Genomic DNA, 20,396 nt, shown 5'->3' on the forward strand with positions numbered 1-20,396 from the left:
TATATTGTATGTTCATATATAGATTTCATAATATATACTATACATTTATTGATTTGATATATATATATAAACCTGTTAGTATTAATTAAGTTTGGTGTATTGACTACTGTTTATTTTATTTTTAATTATTTCTTACTTTCTCCTTTTCAATTTATTTGTTTTATTTTCATTTTTAGTCTGTTTTAATAAAAATGTCTCTTTCTAATTGGCAATTCTTTAATTTCAACATCTCACATAACATGTTCAAAACTACAAGAGTAAAAAATATTTTACTACATTATACAAATCTTTAATTTTAAATTACAAAATTTAAAAATCTATTTTACTTTTGTGAAACAGCGGGGGTATCTTTCTGTAGGATAGCATATACTTTAGACAGTTTCTTCTAATTTCCTCACCCCCCCAAAAAAAACTTAAATGAAAATAAGTGAAGTCAAAAATGTCCTAGTTGCTGACGTCATTTGGTCCCTGTCTGACTTGGCGGCCTTTGATTGATTTGACCCACGTGCGCTATTGGCCCAATTTGTCATTAAATTAATCAACAACAAAACATTACAATAATCACAAAACATCCTCCTTGGTCACTCTTCCTTTATTTTCACCCCCTCTTGCCCCTGAGTTCCTCTTATTATTTTTTATTTTTGGCTACACCTACAAATAATTTAAGAAATTTTTGTAGCCATCTAGATTTTCCTAGTGGGGTCCATCTAACTTTTGGGTATATAAACAAGGCTACCCCCAAAGTTGCTCTCCTAGGATTGGACTATTACTTGTTACTTGAAAAAACAGAGCATCTATAAATACTTTCCTTATAGGAAACAGAGCATATATTATCTAGGAAAAAAAAAATGGATTCTTCTTCTTGTTCTTCTCATTTTTTCTACTACCCTATGAATTCTGATTTAAATTCTTCTGATTCTTCGTGGGAATGGTCCAATTTAAACTCATCTTCTTCTCTCCCTTTTAACGTTAACGATTCAGAAGAGATGCTTCTTTTTGGTGTTCTTGCTAACGCTGCTCAAGAAACAACTTCAGAGACAGTTACCTCGTACCATGTTAAGGAAGAGGAAGTTAGTTCAAAATCCGAGGTTGTTAGAGAAATTGAAGCAAAACCCGCTAAAGAAAAGTCGTATCGAGGTGTTAGAAGGCGGCCATGGGGGAAATTCGCGGCGGAGATAAGGGATTCTACTAGGAATGGTGTTAGGGTATGGTTAGGGACATTTGATACTGCAGAGGAAGCTGCTTTGGCTTATGATCAAGCCGCTTTTTCAATGAGGGGTACATCCGCCATTTTGAATTTTTCATTGGAAACAGTCAGGGAGTCACTACGTGACATGAAGGCGCGTGGACGATGTTTCTTCGAATGCCTGGGCTTAAAAAGCGGCCAAGAGCTCAATGAGGAAAAGGAGCTCCAGTTCCAAGAAGAGTAGTAATAGTGGTAGTAGTAATAAAGTAGTGAGGGAAGTGAAAATGGAAAATGTAAATAATGTAGTTGTGTTTGAAGATTTGGGGGCTGACTACTTAGAGCAACTTTTGAATAGTAGTTCAAGTGATCAAAGTAGTTGTGATGCAACTTACTTTAGTTCATGGTAAAATCAAAGATTTACCCATGTTTTTTATTTATTATTTTATTTTTGTTTCTTTTTTCTTAGGGGTTTGAGAAATTCCATCTCTTTGTTCTGTAGTTGGAGATAACTTTGTAGTATCTTTGTTGTCAATATTTTGGTGATGGTTGTATTTAAGTTTCATATGATTTTGGTAATTGACTAGAGACTTATTTTTCATGTTCTTGAGCCTTTTTTGGAGTCATGAATTTACTTTACGGCAGAGTTATTACTAGAAAGATAATGGTTTTATTTTTGTATTTTCACTTGAAAGGAAATCATTTAAAAAGGTAATTTTATTGTAAATTTCCAAATAACAGTACAGGATTCTGGGATGCTATGTAAGAGAATCGATCTCATCTGCGATATACTTCTAGTTTTATTATGCACGTCGAGAAGAGTTGTTAACGTGCATGTGTGTAAATTTATTTTGTCACGAGTAAATTAAGTAAATCGATTAAAAAGAATACAAATATTGATTAAACAATAATAAAAATAATAGACTCAAAAACACGTGTCAAATTTTGGATAGTGATAATAAATTGATCTCCTTGTGTATAACACTTCAACATCTGTATTCCTCTACTACATGTAAATCCAAAGAGCAAACCTAAATTGAATATGACACTTTTGAATTATTCCCTCAGAAAGAATTTGACTTTTAATTTTCACATATTTAGTTAGAAGAAGAAATAAAGAAATGTAATGCATAGGTTGACAAATAAAAATTGGCAAGTTGGCTTGATTCTTAACAAAGAAAATACAATATGCTAGATTTGTAGAGCCTTCATGGAAGCTACCTATATCGTTTCCAAATAAATCGCTACTATTTTGGTCCATTCTCAAACACAAAATAAATAAATTAAAAAAAAAAACAAAAAAAAAAACAAAGAAGATTCTTTGGGTCTTAGATGTTAGGTAGAACTAAAAGCCACAAGAGCTATCATACCCTATGTTTTTTGGAAAAGATATAGGTGATCCAAGTGCACCGTATTATCTTTTGTGAAATAGTTTATTGTTTTTTTGCGTTGGAAATAATCTATTCGTAAAGTTATCTAGAGGTCAAAATCCCACTTTAGGTAGAAAAATGCATAATCCAATCTAAGCACATAGATCATCATTTCTACCAAAAAAAAAAAAAAAAGGATCATCCTTGTAATTTGTATTGCTTATCTCATACAGTATATTATTTTAAATAAAGAATTAACTAGAGGACAAATCTTTTATTTGCAGGATGAGGATTCATGAATTTAGCTCTTTCGTGCACTTCTGTTAAGTTTGCTCATTGGTTAATAAAAATTATAAGACCTCCGAAGTTTATTCAAATCAGTCAATCACAGCAAAAGAGTCAAATGCTAAGATAAATCATAAGTTTTAAAAATCAAACATGATTTTTTTTCTTATTTTCCACCCGATATTTGGTACCAACTTGGAGATCTGATTAATTCGAATCGCGTTGCATAATAGTAAAATTATATTGAGCAATGAATTCAGTAATAAACTGTGATAATAAAACAATAACTATATTTTTTAGATAACTATATTTTTTATCTTGTGTACTGCAGCTAGAAGAAAGATAATAGTAGTAAAAGAACGGGGTTTTGGTGACTGAAATAGAGGCAAAAAGAAATTAAATTGATTTCACTTTGTTTGTCTAAATTTTGATATACGATGAATGATAGTATGTGTCCGATGAAATAATGGAGAGACGTGTAAAGTCATTTGAGATATCATCATTATACATATTAACTATTTCTTTCATCTCAAATTATTTGTCATTTTTTTATTTACACGCCCATTAAGTAATACTAATTAGGACTAAGAAGGTTACTTGACTAATTTTACCTTTATTTATGTCTAAATTATAATCTTTATTCATTAAATATTTACTTAATTTATGTGCTCATCTGGATTAATGGTAAAATTCTAGTAAGAGTAACATAGAAAAAATCAATTAATTATGCATTAAACTCCTAAAATGTCAAATAATTTATGTTAACTATTTTTAGTAAGCACAATAAATAATTTGGGATCGAGAGAGTAATATCTATTTTTTCTTTAAATAGATACCATGGAGCTCCTTCTAGAAAACTCTTGGAAGAGTAGCACTCCACGCAGGGTTGGGAATGGCAACTTGCACGCTGATAGGTTCATCAAAAAGACTTTATTAAATTTATCACGTGATTATACACAGTGTCTAATAAAGTTCAAATAACAAAAAGGAGAAATGAAGAAACCATATTCTTGGTCCAAATTCAATTCAAATTCGAAGTTCTCATTCTGTCACCATCCATACTTAGAGTTAAAATTATAAATAAAACTTAAAAAGGGAAATTCATATACAGTACTCTTGTTTCCTATGGACCTTAACATATTAAAATAATCGAATCCAAAAGGGGGTTAACTGAACTTGGCCACATTTTTTGGGACACCAAAGACCTTTCTAGTGACACACTAAGGATTTAGTTGCTAAGTATAGTTGTTGTGAAGAAAAAAGAAACTAAGCATAATTGTTGTTGACTAACTATATTTATCCTTTATCATTTGAAGCATGCGTCGTAATATTGTTTAAGTATATAATACAGTGACAACATATGACATTGAAATGTCAAAGATTTTTCATTTTGGGTGAAGTGCAAAACAACTAGGGTGGTCAAATGGTCGACTTGAGCTGAAATTTGAACGGGTCAAAACGGACTAAGTTAATAAATGAGCGAGTCAAGAAATAGGTGGACCAAGATGTGTTAAAAAATATCACGTCCCAACCCGTCAAACCCTTATCAAGTTTTAATTTATTCGTTTGTTTTCTTATAATTTGATTAATTATCATACAAAATTAATACATCATTTTTTATTTAAACCCGTTTGCATAAAGATGGAGTATCCACCACAACTTCAGGTGCTGATTTCGTTGCTATTTGCACCCATTACATATATGAATTTAATTATGAAATGGGAATTTGAAAAAGATTAATATCTAAAATCCTGTGGGAAATACGACTAATAATTAATTAAGCTTACTACATTTTAAAATTTGAAAGAATCAGAAGCCATAATCTAATGAGAAAAGACCAGTTTGCTACATTTCTGCTGGACTATCCCAATTTGCAACTTGCGTTCTGTTTTTTTATGACTAATTTGTTATTGATTTTGAAATAATTGGTGAAGCATTTTGAAGAAGCTTATCCGAAATTTCTTTGTGCCATGGAAAATTGAGGATTTGGGGACCGTAATAATGCTTGATAAACAATAATTGGTTGAGAAGGGGAATAGCTAAAATAAAAAATATAAATAATATGTTAAGCCATATCAAAGTGGGAGAAGAAAGTGTAAAATGTGTAAAAGAGGAAAACCTTGAAGGCGGAATTGCTAACGTGTATATTTTTTGGTAGCTGCCTAGAATTATGGGGTACTAATTATGCAGGTATTAGTAATGTAGGTATTAGTTATGTATGTATTAATTATGCAGGGTTTAGTTATACATGAATTATTTCTTTGGATGTTGGTTTGTTATATTAAAAATTAATATTATATACTATTTAAGTCGAGAGTGATAAGGGTAATATTGTCATTTCAACTTTTTATTTATATATTCCATCTTCTAACCCACATAAAATAATACATAGATTCTTTCATAACTTATACATGTATTAATTATGCGGGTTTCTAAAATTGCAAAGCAAATGTCGTATTGATTTTATACATGAATGACTTACTTCCTAATTAGCTACTAAACGTGGTATAAGTTATGTAGAAATTAATCCATGAATAAAGTATCAATTTATTAGCTACCAAATGTGGTATAATTTATGCAGAAATTAATACACGAATAAGGTATTTCTTTACTAGCTACCAAACAACCCCTAAATCCTATATACTAAACCAAAAAACAAAAAGTGCTTTTCTTTCTCCGTTACATTTTCGTCCTTTTGCTCCTCACTATTTACGTGTCTTTCTCCGACTAAAATCAATATTACAAACCAAAAAGAGGAAAAAATACAAAATAAAGAATATTTAACAGGGTTACAAATTAGCAGTAGTCAATAAACCACTGATTCAAGCCTATTTTTACTTCACTTTGTTTTCACGATTTTTGTATTTTGCTGTATTTCAAAATAATGAAATACAGCCGCTGGGACATTAAAGGTAGCTACGGTTACGTAATTATCAAACTTGTAGCTATATATTATTATGAGCTAATAAAAGGTAGCTGTTTATGTAACTTTCACTACTATAATTTGAATTTTATCTTGGGGAATTCGCACAAAAGGCCATCTTTTATGTCACTTTAAATTCTGCCTCGTTTGTCCACGAAAGAAATCATCCAGTTAATTTTCAAGAACTCACTTGCATTGTGAGAACAAAAATTAAAGAATAATCTCAAAAAAGGTCATATGGTGCAAATAACTATTAGCTTCGAAGGTCATTTGCACTTTTGTTCCTATTTTGTGTTGGTCTTTAATTTTTGTCCTTTAAAATCGCACTTATGCCTATAGACGCATAAGTTACGCATCATAATATCCACAAAGCATAAATTCAATTTTGAAGGATAAATATTAGGGAAAAGGACATAAAGGGCCATCCGGCCCAAACTATTCCCACCGGATGGCCCATGTTTATCCAAACCCAAAGTGTAGCCAGGGAGACCTTTGTCGCCACTAAAAGTCTGCTGAAAAAAAAAAAAAAAAAAAAAAAAAAAAAGAGGACTATTTGTGGTGACTTTAGTCGCCACTAAAGATCTTTTTTTTTTTTCCTGTAAAAGCCACTAAAGATCAACTATGTATATAAAATGTATCATATGTATAAAAAAGTATCATTGTTGTATAGAATGTGTATCCCTACAGTATATCTGTAGAAAATGTATCATAGGTTTGTATCATTGTTGTGTAATTTGTGGATAATAAATGTATCATCAACGTATACTCACTAATCATACATATATTATACATTAATTATACACTAATGATTCACGTATTATACATATTTCATGCATAAGTATAGAAAATGTATCATTTTTGTATAATTTATGTATAAACTGTATCATTCTTGTATAGAAAGTGTATCATACGTCTAGACAATGTATCATACATATACAATATATAAACTGTATCATTCTTGTATAGAAAATGTATATATAATTCTAGCATATGCATATAAACTGTATCATTCTTGTATAGAAAGTGTATCATACGTATAAAAAATATATCATACATATACGTATAGAAACCGTATCATTGTTGTATAGAATATGTATCACTACTGTATATGTATAGAAAATGTATCATACGTATAGAAACTATATCATTATTGTATAATATGCGTATAATACATGTATAATTAACGTATAATTTATGTTTAATAAATGTATAATTAATGTATACTAATTTTATTAGTTTGTAGTTGATATATTTTAGTTTGTTAAGTTTTCGTTGATAATTACTTTAGTACATAAAAAGTATCATTGTTGTATAGAATATGTATCCCTACTATATCTGTATAGAAAATGTATCATAAGTATTATTATATATGTTTTGAGATATTTCTTAAAGGCTCGATCAACGTATAAATGTACACATATTATACATGTTTTGAAAGTTCAATCACTATATAAGTATACACGTATTATACATGTTTTGAAACATCTATTGAAGGCTTAATATGAATTTTAACCCTTAGTGGAGACTTTTTTAATTGCCACTTAAAAAAAAAAGGGTTGATCTTTAGTAGCGACTAAAGTCGCCACATATAGTCCTATTTTTTTTTTCGCAGCGGACTTTTAGCTGCGACTATAGTAGCCACAAAAAGTCTTTTTTTTTTTTTTTTAAAAAAAAGGGGGGTTTGGGCTGCTGGGCCCGCCAGCGCTTGGGAATAGTTTGGGCTGGCCGGCCAGCTCACGGTATTTGGCCCAAATGTGGGCTTGGCCTGTTGGCCATTGTATGTCTTTTTCCCTAAATATTAAGGGAAAAAAACATAATTAGGCAATAGTTAAAAAATAATTTCATGATGATAGCAGCATTAGTTAGTTTTCAGTTCATAGCAAGTAAATATTAACTTCTCAAAAAGAATCCCTAGAATTAAGCCTGAGGATTAGTCCCAAAAGAAACTGTTCCTATTTTTTTGGACAAATTATTTATCTTTCATAACTAAAACAATCACTCAAATTTTTTTTTCGTTCTTTCCTTTCCTAAGATGTATTGTGCATATAAAATAAAACTGCCCAACCTTTGTGTATATATCTAATTATACACATAAATATATATATTTTACAAAATATATATATATATTACAAAATATACTTGGTATTTTTGTAAATATATACTTATACCATATAAGTAAATAAATACTAAAACCATAAATATATATGGTATTTTCACAAGAAATAGATTTATACCATAAATATACATGGTATTTTTTTCACCTGAAAAATATTTTTCATGTAACATATTTATCTCATAAATATGCATGATATTTTCAGTATAATAAAGATATAAATATATGTAACATACACACACACACACACACACACACAGAGTATAATAAAGATATACCTGGTATAATAAAGACATACATGGTATGACAATATAATATATTTGAAATATATTAAAGGTATATTTTTTTAAAAAAAATTGTCCAACATTTTATGCGTGTACGTCTAATTATAATTACATTATAATAAAAGACATACATGGTATAATAAAAGACATACATGGTATAATATATATAACCAAACTGAAAACATGGATAACTAGTGGTAAACAAATTTCTTCATCACTGGAAAGGAATATGTACATTTTTTTTTTAAAAAATTCAACCATTAAGAAGACTTAGTGGGTATTTATTTAGTAATAATACAATAAGGAATATGTACAGATTAATTAGAATGTACACTAATTTCTTAGTTAGTGAGAAAAATGATGATGAAAGAGGAATGATATGTATTAATTAGGATGTAAATTCCTTAGTTACTAAGATGATGAGAGATTACGAACTGATTTATAAGGAGTGAAACAAATCCCTTGATTTATGGAAATTCTATCACAATACGTATGGCTAGCAATATATATGAAGCTGCTATTTTTGAAAGAAAAAAAGAGTAATGTGACTTTTGAAAATATTTATAAAATACTTACGCTGAACATAAATTAAATATTAAAGACCAATCCATTAGAAGGACAAAAATTAAAGACCAGTCCATTTCAACTTTCAAGGACAAACTGTGCAATTTCTTGACTGTACTTAGGTCCATTATTTGGGCCGTTATTAGGCCTTACTTGGGCTTAATAGATTGTATCGTTTTATTGCTAGAAATAAGTTGGCCACTTCCACTTTTTTTCAGTACAAGACATTATAAGCTGGTCACTTGGTTGACATGTTTGCAGCAACTAATTGAAAGATAAAAAGGGAAAACCATTAAATTTGCATGGAAAAGTTACATATCTGGTCACGACTATAAATATTTATATTTGTTAGTCAATGTACATAATATATGTAATGTGTATATTACACATCTGTTGGCAATTTTTTTTTCTTCTGGATGAGCGGTTATTTATGTCGATTTACCGATTGTGAATTGATGTCCTTGTTGGTTTTCTGCGAAATGCACTATTAGCGACTCAACATTATTTTTATAATTATCTGATATTCGATACTTATTTACTTGGTTAATGTAGTCTAAATTTGCGATGCGTTAAGCCTTCTCTTTGCTAAAACTTGTATCTTCTAACTAATAAATGTATTACATGTATTTTATAAACATTTGTATTATTCCATTCTTTGATTCAAGAATTGTGTTGATTTACCAGAGAAGGGGAAATTTTTTATCATCTGGGGAATAATTCATCACTTCCAGAGAAGGGGAAAGTTAAAATTGGTATTGCTTGTTTGGCTTTATTAAGGCTTTTATAGTATATCCTGGTACAATAGATAAACTCTTCTTATGGGATATGCATAATATTTTGACCTTCCCAAACATAACATCTTCTGTCCGATGGGTTGGTCACATTCTTGTTGGAAGATATTAGAGATGGAAGCACTAAGAAGATCTTAATCAAAAAATAACACAGAGTAACTAACATTAAAAAAAAAAAAGAGTTTTGAATGTGAAAAAAATAATTCGAGATACGTAACACGTTATGGAAGGCGTTGATGACTTCAAAGTAGATTTCATTTATTATCTTAGTGCAATAATAACGTGACATTCTACTTTCAAAATATAAACAAACCACTAAGGAATCTTCTAATGGGAACTCAAATGAAGTTCCGAAGAATTGTTAAGTTTTTCAATTAATTTTGTAGAAAATTTTAAGAATAAACTGACACAAGACTTTGGAATTAGGAAGTGAAAAGATAAAAAGCCAAGGATGAAGGAACTCAATTTTACCATATTCAGGCCATTGGGATAGGTATTTATAGAGATTCAGCAAGTAACTAACATACTTTTTCAAGAATATATGTATTGGATGATACATTCTCACATGGAGCAGATAGGAACAAGTAATACATTTTCATAAAATATTATGTTTTGTCGAAAGTTACATTTAAACGAATCACTAGTAGCCCGTGACTAGCCCATCTAATCTCCAACATAACTAGTAAAGATTAATAATATCACAAATCCAACAACTTATAGGCTATAGTGCTATCCACTAGAAATTTTATGGATCGACTATTATTAGTGTTCAATTTTGTGAGCGAAATCGGGAGAGGATTTAATTCATTCTTACTGCTAATATATAAGTATCCGCTATCATATAAATATTTCAAATGAAATATCTCATTCTTCGACATGTGCATGCATGGTTTTTAAGATGGGCAACTTAGATAAATAACTACATTTTAGGAGCTCTTAACAAATAGTAGCTACCTTTTACTTATTTAAGGTTCGTAGCTAACATTTAGACAATTCGCGTGTATTTGAATACACTGTTTAGCTGTATCCAACTTTAGTTGATGTCACGTATATTTGACTGTATTTGAACACATGCAACCTTAATTTCTCTGAATACATGTGTATTCAAAATGATTTTATTCCAGTGCATTTAAATACACGACGGAGCTGTGTATTTTAGTCTATTTATATATTGATATATCCTTTTATTTTGACTGTATTTGAATGTATTCAAGCTACGATCAGCAAGGTCATCACGACTGTCGCAAATTCAATTGTATTTGAATGTATTTCAACAAATATTCGGATGCAAAATTTCAAATACACTGTATTTACTCGAAAAAATTATAGACAAACATATGTATATAGATCATTCAAACAACACATGTAGTCAAATACATCTAGTTTTGATCTAAGAAAAACTATGTATATAGAGAAAAAAATAACGAATACACTCAAGTACACTCTGATCTAATATACAACATATGTATATAGAGAAAAAAAAGTAACGAATACATTCAAATACACTCAGATCTAAGATACAACAAGGAGAAGAAGCCATGGATTCCAGATTTCCAGTATCCGTCCAAATCTGAAAAGCTTTCCTCTTCGAAGCTTCTTCTAGTTTCCTCAACCTTTCTTTAAGTTCGTCACTTTTTTTCTATGGGTTTTGGATTGAAGAACACGAAATTAAGAAGAGAGAGGGAACAGAGATTGTCACGGTGGCGCCTGTAGTGGAGGGGTGGTGGTTAGAAGCAGATCTGAGAAGAGAGAGGGAATAGAGAGAGAAGTGAGGTAGAAGAGATAGGGAGGTGAGAGAGAAGCAGATCTGGAGATTGTCGCCGGGAACCGTGGTTGTTGCGGTGGCGCCGATAGTGGAGGGGTGGTGTTTAGAAGCAGATCTGAGAAGAGAGAGAGGGAACGAAGGGAGAAGGGAGGGAGAAGAGATAGATAGGTGAGAGAGAAGCTTAATACAATGGAATAACTTTATATATTTGGTATAGCTACAATCTGTAAATTAGAAAATCATTATAGCTACTAAATATAAATAAATTAAATAGTGGAGTAGTTATTATTAATAAATACCTCTTAGAGACAGTTATGCCAAGTAAATGTTCCTTTTTAATTGTGTGTAATTAGCGAGCAGTTCTATACATTATGCTATCCATGCTTAAGAGAGAATGCATCCTATACATATTACAGAGGTTTTTAAAACTATATTCCATATGACAGTTATATTACTTGGAGACTTTGTGTATATCCTTAATAAAAAACTTAGCCCTTTTTGATAAAAGAAATCATCAATATATAATATAAAGCTAGGGGTAGATAATCTTATGTGGCACTTCTCTATAGCCTCCATTAGCACAGTGTGTCAACTATGGATCATAAATGGCATAAAAAACCAATAGTATAAAAAAATGGCACGGATAGCCATTTTTCACGTTTTAGGCTATAACTTTTGTACTACATAACCCTTTAACTGTCCCTTAAAAAAAGGTTCAAATCGATCTTCCAAACTCTCTCTCTCTCTCTTCCTAAAATTTCTCACTCTACAAAATTATCTCCAAATCTCTTCATTTATAATATAACTAAGCATTGTATTTGAACATTTCGACCATTTTTTTTTTTTTTTTGCAATAATCAGTATACAATAATATGTATACATATGTCATAGGTATATTATGATATATGTAAAATATGTATACATATTATACATATGAAACATGTATACATATTATTAGTAGTGGAAAATTCATTGGCCAAAGTCATAGATGGACCCCTGAACTTGTCCTGATTTTCCATCTAGACCCCCAACTGAAACGTTGACCATCTGAACCCCCGAACATAAGATAAACTGTGCCATTTGAACCCCCTCGTGCCAGCTGGCACACGCGTGAAGCTCACTGCTTTAAACAGAGCGTGAGAGACCAATTTTTTTCTTTTTTTGAATTTTTAATCATTAAAAATTAATTTTAACAAAAACTCTATTTTAAAATCTATTTAAATAATTAAAAAAAAATTGAAAAACCCATCCTCTCCGATAGCCCACTTCACCACCGCCACTGCCTCCTCTGCCGCCGCCGTCGCTGCTTTCTTTTTTTAAAATTTTAATCATTAAAAATTAATTTTAACAAAAACGCTATTTAAATAGATTTTGAAGCGGCGGCGGCGGGGGAAGTGGCGGCGGTGAAGTGGGCTATCGGAGAGGATGGGTTGGGTTTTTCAATTTTTTTAAATTATTTAAATAGATTTTAAAATTGAGTTTTTGTTAAAATTAATTTTTAATGATTAAAAATTTAAAAAAAAAAAAAAAAACGGCGGCGAAGGAGGCGATGGCGGCGGCGGTGGGCTATCGGAGAGGATGGGTTGGGTTTTTCAATTTTTTTTAATTATTTAAATAGATTTTAAAATAGAGTTTTTGTTAAAATTAATTTTTAATGATTAAAAATTTAAAAAAAGAAAGCGGCGGCGGCGGAGGAGGCAGCGGCGGCAGTGGCGGCGGCGAGGTGGGCTATCGGAGAGGATGGGTTGGGTTTTTCAATTTTTTTTAATTATTTAAATAGATTTTAAAATAGAGTTTTTGTTAAAATTAATTGTTTTTGTTGACATGGCTTATTTAAAAAAAAAAAAAAGCAACGAGTAACATGACATGGCTCCATGTCATCGGTCTATTTTTTCATGTCACGGCAAGTGAGCTTCACGCGTGTGCCCCGGGCACGAGGGGTTCAAATGGCACATTTTATCTTATGTTCGGGGGTTCAGATGGTCAACATTTCAGTTGGGGGATCTAGATGGAAAATCAGGACAAGTTCAGGGGTCCATCTATGACTTTGGCCAAAAGTCATTTACATATGTATATGTATACATGTATAAAATGTATACATATTATTAGTAGTGGAAAAGTCATTTTCAGCCTTTATAAATTGTAATAAAGGATACGGATATGGCACAGTACAAGCATTTTTAAAACCAAATTAGCAAAATTAAGAGAAGAAGACTGTTCATAATGATTTCCATTATAAATGTGTGGAAATGGGAAATAAATAGTGAATGCAAAAGTAAGAAATTATATTAATAAAGGCCAATGAAAATTACAACTCATGAGTCACAAGTAATGTGGGAATCTCTTTGCGAAATTTCAGGGAAAACCATTTGTATCCCTAATATTATGCCCGCTTAAAACGTTTTTGGCTACCTAATGCCAATATTTTTAGGTTTTCTTTTGCTAAATAAAACTTGGGTCAAAAGGATGCCAATACTATTTAGAACCTGTATGCATATGTCAATTTCATAATTAAAAGACTCATACAATAAATGTAGTAAATTTTTTTCTCAAATAGCTACCTTTTAGCTGCTTCTAACAAGCTATAACTACAAGTTCATTATTTACAATTAAGTAGTTTTTTCCTATATTTAGGTCACTGGACGCGTCGCATAAATATGGCCAAAATACGGTAAATACACGGAACCTGAGCAAATAATGCCTCTATTTAAGGAAAAAAATATCTTTTTCAAACGAATGAAATCTGTTTTTAATGTTCCATAAATCACGCAAATCTCATTCTCTTCCATATCTAATCACATATCTCATTCAACATCTAATCATTCACATAAAATTTGAATTCAAAAACTCTCTTCATATTTTTCCCCAAAATATAACTAAAAAAAAATAATCTCTTTTTAATGTTCCATAAATCACGCAAAGCTTGATTTGTTCATCAAGCGAATTGCACGGTTGACAAGTTGAGATTGTCTCCGATGCTATGACCATCGGTTTTGTGTTCGTTATTAAAAATATTCAATGAAATTACATTATTGAAAATCAAAATGTTCGTTACAAAAAATATTAGTTATTGAGTGCAATAAGCTGATATTGAATATTATTTAGTAACTTTAATAAGATGGAAAAACTTGACTCCATAAAAAAACTTTAATCCCTAAGGGTGGCTTTTGATTCACTGTATTTTATCGTATTATGATTGTATTTTTTGAGTGTATTCTAATTGATCCGTAAGATTTGAATCGTAATGAATGTATTTACAATATATTTCACTTGTATTTTGTATGTATGAATATATAGAGAAAATGCATAGAACTTTTCCTGGTTCATCAATAAAATATAGTGAAAACATGTAGGAAATACAAATTTAATATTGAAATGCAATTTGTAATTTTTTAGCAGTAACTATACAAGAAAAATATAAATGTAATAAAAACAGAATTCAAATCTACGATTAGACTATACAACAAGCGGGATCATTACCAAAGTACATAAAACTTCTTCTAAAATCTTCATAAAAATAATGTCGCAACAGTGATGTTATACATAAAAAAAAAGTTGGACAAAAAAAAAAACAACTTATAACATAAACTGTTCTGTCTACAAGTCTACTCCTGAACATCTACTAAAATCACTGCATCATAATCAACGGTAGCCTTGACAGGTATTGATGGTTGCTCGTTATCAATAAATGCATTCAGGGTTGCCTTGTCGATTTGCGTCGTATCTTATACGGAGAAACTTTGCATCAATTTCAGCTGGAATGCGTCAAGATATACTGAAACTTTACATTAACAAAACATGAAAAAATAACAAAATAACAAATTAACCACAATAAATAACAACACATTCAAGATATACTGAAAATATACTATAAATATAATGCAAATATATCAATGTCAAATACACTGTGGTTGTCACTACAATAGTGTATGACTGTGCTGTAAAAATACACTTCAAATACACTGAATATATACTACAAAATATACTTTGATAAAAATTAAACACAAATTCAAAATCGCATAAATTTACAAGAAACAAATTAGGTACAAAAAATATATAACACACAATTAAAAACACAAACTAATTGAAATAATAAAAAATACGACAAAAATATACTTAAAATGTACGCAAAATACAGATCTGGTGAATTGAAAAAACAGGAATTAACTGAAGTTCAAAACACAAACTAATTGAAATAATAAAAAATACGACAAAAATATACTTAAAATGTATGCAAAAATACGGATACGAGTGAATTGAAAAAAACGAATTAAAGTTCATCAAAAAATATGATAAAAATATACTTAAAATGCAAGTAAAATACATATACGGTGAAGTGAAAATAGGGTCATTAATAAGAAAAAATACCTCTTGGAGAACATGAACATTTTTACTCTTGTCCAATAACAAAAACTTCGATCCGTATTCAAAAATTCTAGGTGGCGGCGGCGGAGGGCATCTAGGAACGATCATGGCGGTTAAATGATTTGGTCTTTAATATTTTTACGTTCAAATAGGCTGATCTTTTTAATTGCTACGAGATCTGACCGTGTCAAATAGGCTGGTCTTTGCAATTGCTACGGATATGACCGAAAGAAAGACGATCGACGCTTAGGGTCGGATCACGAGAAGACGGCAAGAAGACGGTGGTCTAAAATGGCATGAGGATGAATGATACATGGATCCCTCAAAACAAAAAAAAAAAACTTTAAACTTCCACTGAATACAGAGAAGATGAAATCTGTGGCTTAGTAAAGCCTAAAAAGAAACAAAGATGATGAGGGAGAACACAAAAATAACAGAGAATCTTACATATTTTAGGAAATAGAGTTGAATTTTGGCGGTAAAAGGTTGAAATTAATGAGCAGTTAATACAGAGTAAAAAAAGGAAGTGAAAGAAATCAGAAACTGATTTGAAAAGCACGAAATTAGGGGAGATGGGAGTTAGAAACGTATATTTAGGAAAAGGGGAGAGAGAGAAAGTGTGCAGCTAAAAAATAGGGGTGTGGGAAGTGGTAAGTTAATTGGTAGAAAAGTGGGTAGCTATAAGTTGTAAAAATATAATATTATAGCTACTAAACTTAATTATTAAAAAATATAGTTATGTTCCATAAATATGTAACATACTAAGCTATACCAAGCAAAATTTACATAAATGTAGAGGATTGAAGCCCACTTAGCAGTAGCCAAATAACCTATGCAATAAAGCCCAGTAAAACTTTATTCTGAATCAACCCACGTAGCTACACCCCCTTAACGCACTAATTTTATGTCAATTAATGTCCTTAAGACTAAGTTTATATTTTATGTCAATTAATGCATTTTAAGACTCATTTTATTATTTCATTCACTCCATATGCGTTACTTTTTCTATTTGTCTTACTGATTACTCATAAGTTATAAAGTATTAGCTATTATAAATAAGTAAAGCTTAGCATTTATTCCCAAAAAAAAAAAAAACAACATATCATTTCCCCCCTCAATCCAATATAATCATTGCGCAGAAAGTTCTCGCCTTTTTTTTTTTCCTTTTTCTCCGTTGTGTTTTTGCCTTACTTCATTGTGTTGTTGTCGAACATTTTCTTCTCATATTCATATCTTTAACTCTTTTACAATGGATACAATGGTGAGTTTTTGCATGTACTAATTGATTTCATTTTTGAAAATACTAAATTCATGTTTTTTAATGTTAAGAAAAATGGTTGCACGTTGAGTCGGAGGATAAGTCACGTGAAATAGTGAAAATTTGCAAACGGCAAAAAGGAGTCTTTTGAGGTAGATATTTGCGATGGAAATTGTGATAGAATGTCTTTTGATTGTAGGTTGAGTTGAAGAGTAAATTACACAAGATAGTGAAAATTTGCAAAATGGAGATAAGAGTCTTTTGATATATATATATATATATATATATTTTTTTTTTTGTGGTAGAATCTCTTTTATTTCCTTAATTGTGTTTGCTTTTAAAGTGACTTTATATTTCTGATAGGTGGCGGAAGCATCAGATGGAAAGGAATCAATTTATTAACTCCTCATATGCTTGAAAAGAAAAGAATAAATTACTTTTTTTTTTTTTTTTTTTTTAAAGTTTTGCCTTTAACTGAAAAACAAAAATTTCTAATAATGTGAGGCAAAGGAAAGAATGAGAGTGAGAGAGAGAGAGAGAGAGGGAGAGAAGAAGCGAGAACGAATAGGACATAAAAGAAAAAAATTATTATGAGAAAATATTGGATTGAAGTCCAAGATCGTAGATGACATTTCTCGAAAACATTTCTTAACATATTTTACTTTTCTTTTTTTTTATTAATCCTAAACCTAGATGAAATATTTGTTTAAATCAAATGTGTGACTCAAAGGGAAAAAGAACAGGAATAATTCAAATTAATATAAGATCGGTCCAGGTTACATGAGAACTTTTATTTCTTATTTTCTCAAAAAAAAAAATAAAAAAAATCAATGGTCTCATTTTGTAAATTCAATATCTTTTCGCGCAGACAAGTTCACTAGTATACGTATAACCAGCATCACGACATGTACTAACCTTTTAAGTTTTAACATTAGCTATCTTTTAAACCCAATAAGGAAAAGAGAGAGAGACAAACATGGAGTAATTCTTTTACTTACTTTAATACTTTATCCTTTATTCTACGAAACTAATCTATATATATTATAAAACTAGGCATAGATAAGGTGATGTGACTCCTTTCTATGACCTCTATTCCTGTTTTATCCTTTTTCTCCTTTTTTTGCATTTTTTTCCCTTTTTAATTCTTTTAAATCAATTTACTCTATTTAAGGCACATAATATTTTTGCTTAATAAATTAATGTTTAACCTTGCAGTTTTTCCCATAATTAATCTATTGGCAGCCGTTTTTCCGTTTGCTTCCCCTAATTAGGCTAATAATGATAGCCGTTTTTCTTTGTCGGCCGATTGCTTCCCCTAATAAATTTATTGATAACGTTTAGTTTTCTTAGTCAATAATGCAAAATAATACGTCTGCTATATAAATTGGAAAGAAGAAGATTGTGGTGATCTTCTGCTTCCATTTTCTTCATCCAGTTAAATTTTGCACACGATAAAGTAATACTATGTTCTTTTGTTCTTTCAGCGATTTGAAGGAGTGATATTATTTATTTTCTGCTAGAATTGTTCTTTTTTCCCTACATTGTTACTTTATTTGTAATATTGTTTTGATATGTTTTATTATAGTTCATTCTGTGTAGTTTTTATGTTATTGCGATTCTAGATTGTTTTGTTTTTTTCTCTTCCCTTCTGGGAAAAACACGGAGGACCTGAAAGAAGAGAAGAGGATGTATCTGAACAGAGGAGAGATAATCATTACAGATCGTTATAATATGCTTTTATTTTCTATGCCAGGTTTGGAAGCTCTTTTATTTTTTCCCACATCGTTTATCTTTTTGTAATTTTGTGGTCTAGAATATCATTACTTCGATGTAATTTTATTTGCTCTAATATCCTTTTTGGGTAACTCAAAAATATGTTTTTCTTTCCTAATAATAATTGTCTTCACTTGTAGTTTGTTTTCTTCTATTTCTCATCTTACTTAATTTGGTGGATGTAATAATTTTATTTACCCTATTTTGATTTTTGCTGATTCATTTAAATGTTGCTTTTGGCTGGTAATTACCATTTTCAACTGATGTTATTCACTTCGCTTTCGTTTCATTTTGTTTTAGGATCTCGAAGTAAAACTTTCTATTTTGATCTCTAATAGTTACGAACTTTTACGAAAGTGAAAGAAGATTTATGTAGGTATCATAGTTACTAATATTAATAGTCTTCTTGAATAACAAAAAGCAAATAAAGTTACATAATTTTCCTAATGAAATAGTTGCACTGAAATATTGTGCTAAACTGCTTCCCATTAAAGTTGTAACATATAAATATTTACATCTGGAAGATAAAATGACCTTAAGGGATTCTTTTAGCTTATAATGAAGTATCACTTCATCTAGCATTACTTGGAGAGCATCAAGCATCTATCTGGAAGACAATGTTACTTGAGGATTTTTCTTTTAATCAATTCACCTTTATGGTGAAACCACATAACGCACATTTTTCATAAAACTAACAATTATAGTGATATGTTGTTTTATATGGTCTCATTATTATTAACATAAATAAAAGGTTAGTTGGTTGATAGTCTAAATTAAATGATTGGAAATATATTAGATAAAAGAAAATTAATGTCCACTTGACTTGACAATTGACTCCACTTGAATTATTTCTGTAACGACCCATTTGGTCGTTTAGCACTTTTAGGCCTAATATTCCTAAAACACCCTTTTCGTGGTCTAATCTTGCTGTCTATAGTCTGCGATAACGGGTGATTCGGTTATTTAATTGACGAGTTTTTAGTCCTCATTTGACATGCGAGGACGAATGTTCTAAAGGAGGGGAGAATGTCACACTCCATAATAATCCGTGCTACTTGTATTAAAACAAGAAAGAATGAGTTAAGAAGGTTCAAGGAAAGTTAATCGAGTTAGTAAGAATATCGTTATAAATATGGTTGTCTTAAGTATCTCGAGGTGACCTGGTAACCTAAAGGATTTGAAATCGCGTTATGAGTATGTATATGAGGTAATGTGAGTGACCTTTTAAAGTATTTGAGATTATTAGTAATGATATAGAAGATGGACAAAAGATAGGAATATACTTTTTCGATTGGAGTTTCGTCGAGCTTTGTGAGTTCTACTTATGGTTATTGTGATTCTACGGACCCTTCGAGACATGTATATGAATTGTTATGGATGTAAATGACTGTGTATATGTATGTATAAGAGGTTACATGAGGTTGGAAGAGGATTAGAAGTTAAACGAAATGAATCGGAACAATTTCGGTAAAATCTCGGACCCGATTTTAGCCTATATTGTAGGAGGCATATCTCCTAGTATATGAGGAGTTTTAAGGTGTTTCAAAAGCCTAAAATTAAGTTCATCGAGTCTAGTTTGCAACGCAACAAACAGCTCGTCAAAATGATATCGGGGTAAGGAGATATGGATGATTCAAGTCAGGCTGAGTATTAAGACTATCTCAAGATACAAAGTAGAGACTTTAACTTCCGATTTCGTTTGAAGTCACAATTTATCTACAA

The 20,396-nt window shown here is 30.5% G+C and overlaps 1 pseudogene; it reads left to right on the plus strand.

Moving 5' to 3' along the window:
• Positions 1-743: 743 nt before the first annotated feature.
• LOC132068096 (ethylene-response factor C3-like) lies at positions 744-1,784 on the plus strand (annotated as a pseudogene).
• The last annotated feature ends 18,612 nt before the right edge of the window (positions 1,785-20,396 follow it).

The sequence above is a fragment of the Lycium ferocissimum genome, chromosome 1, assembly GCF_029784015.1.
Source record: "Lycium ferocissimum isolate CSIRO_LF1 chromosome 1, AGI_CSIRO_Lferr_CH_V1, whole genome shotgun sequence".
NCBI lineage: Eukaryota > Viridiplantae > Streptophyta > Magnoliopsida > Solanales > Solanaceae > Lycium > Lycium ferocissimum.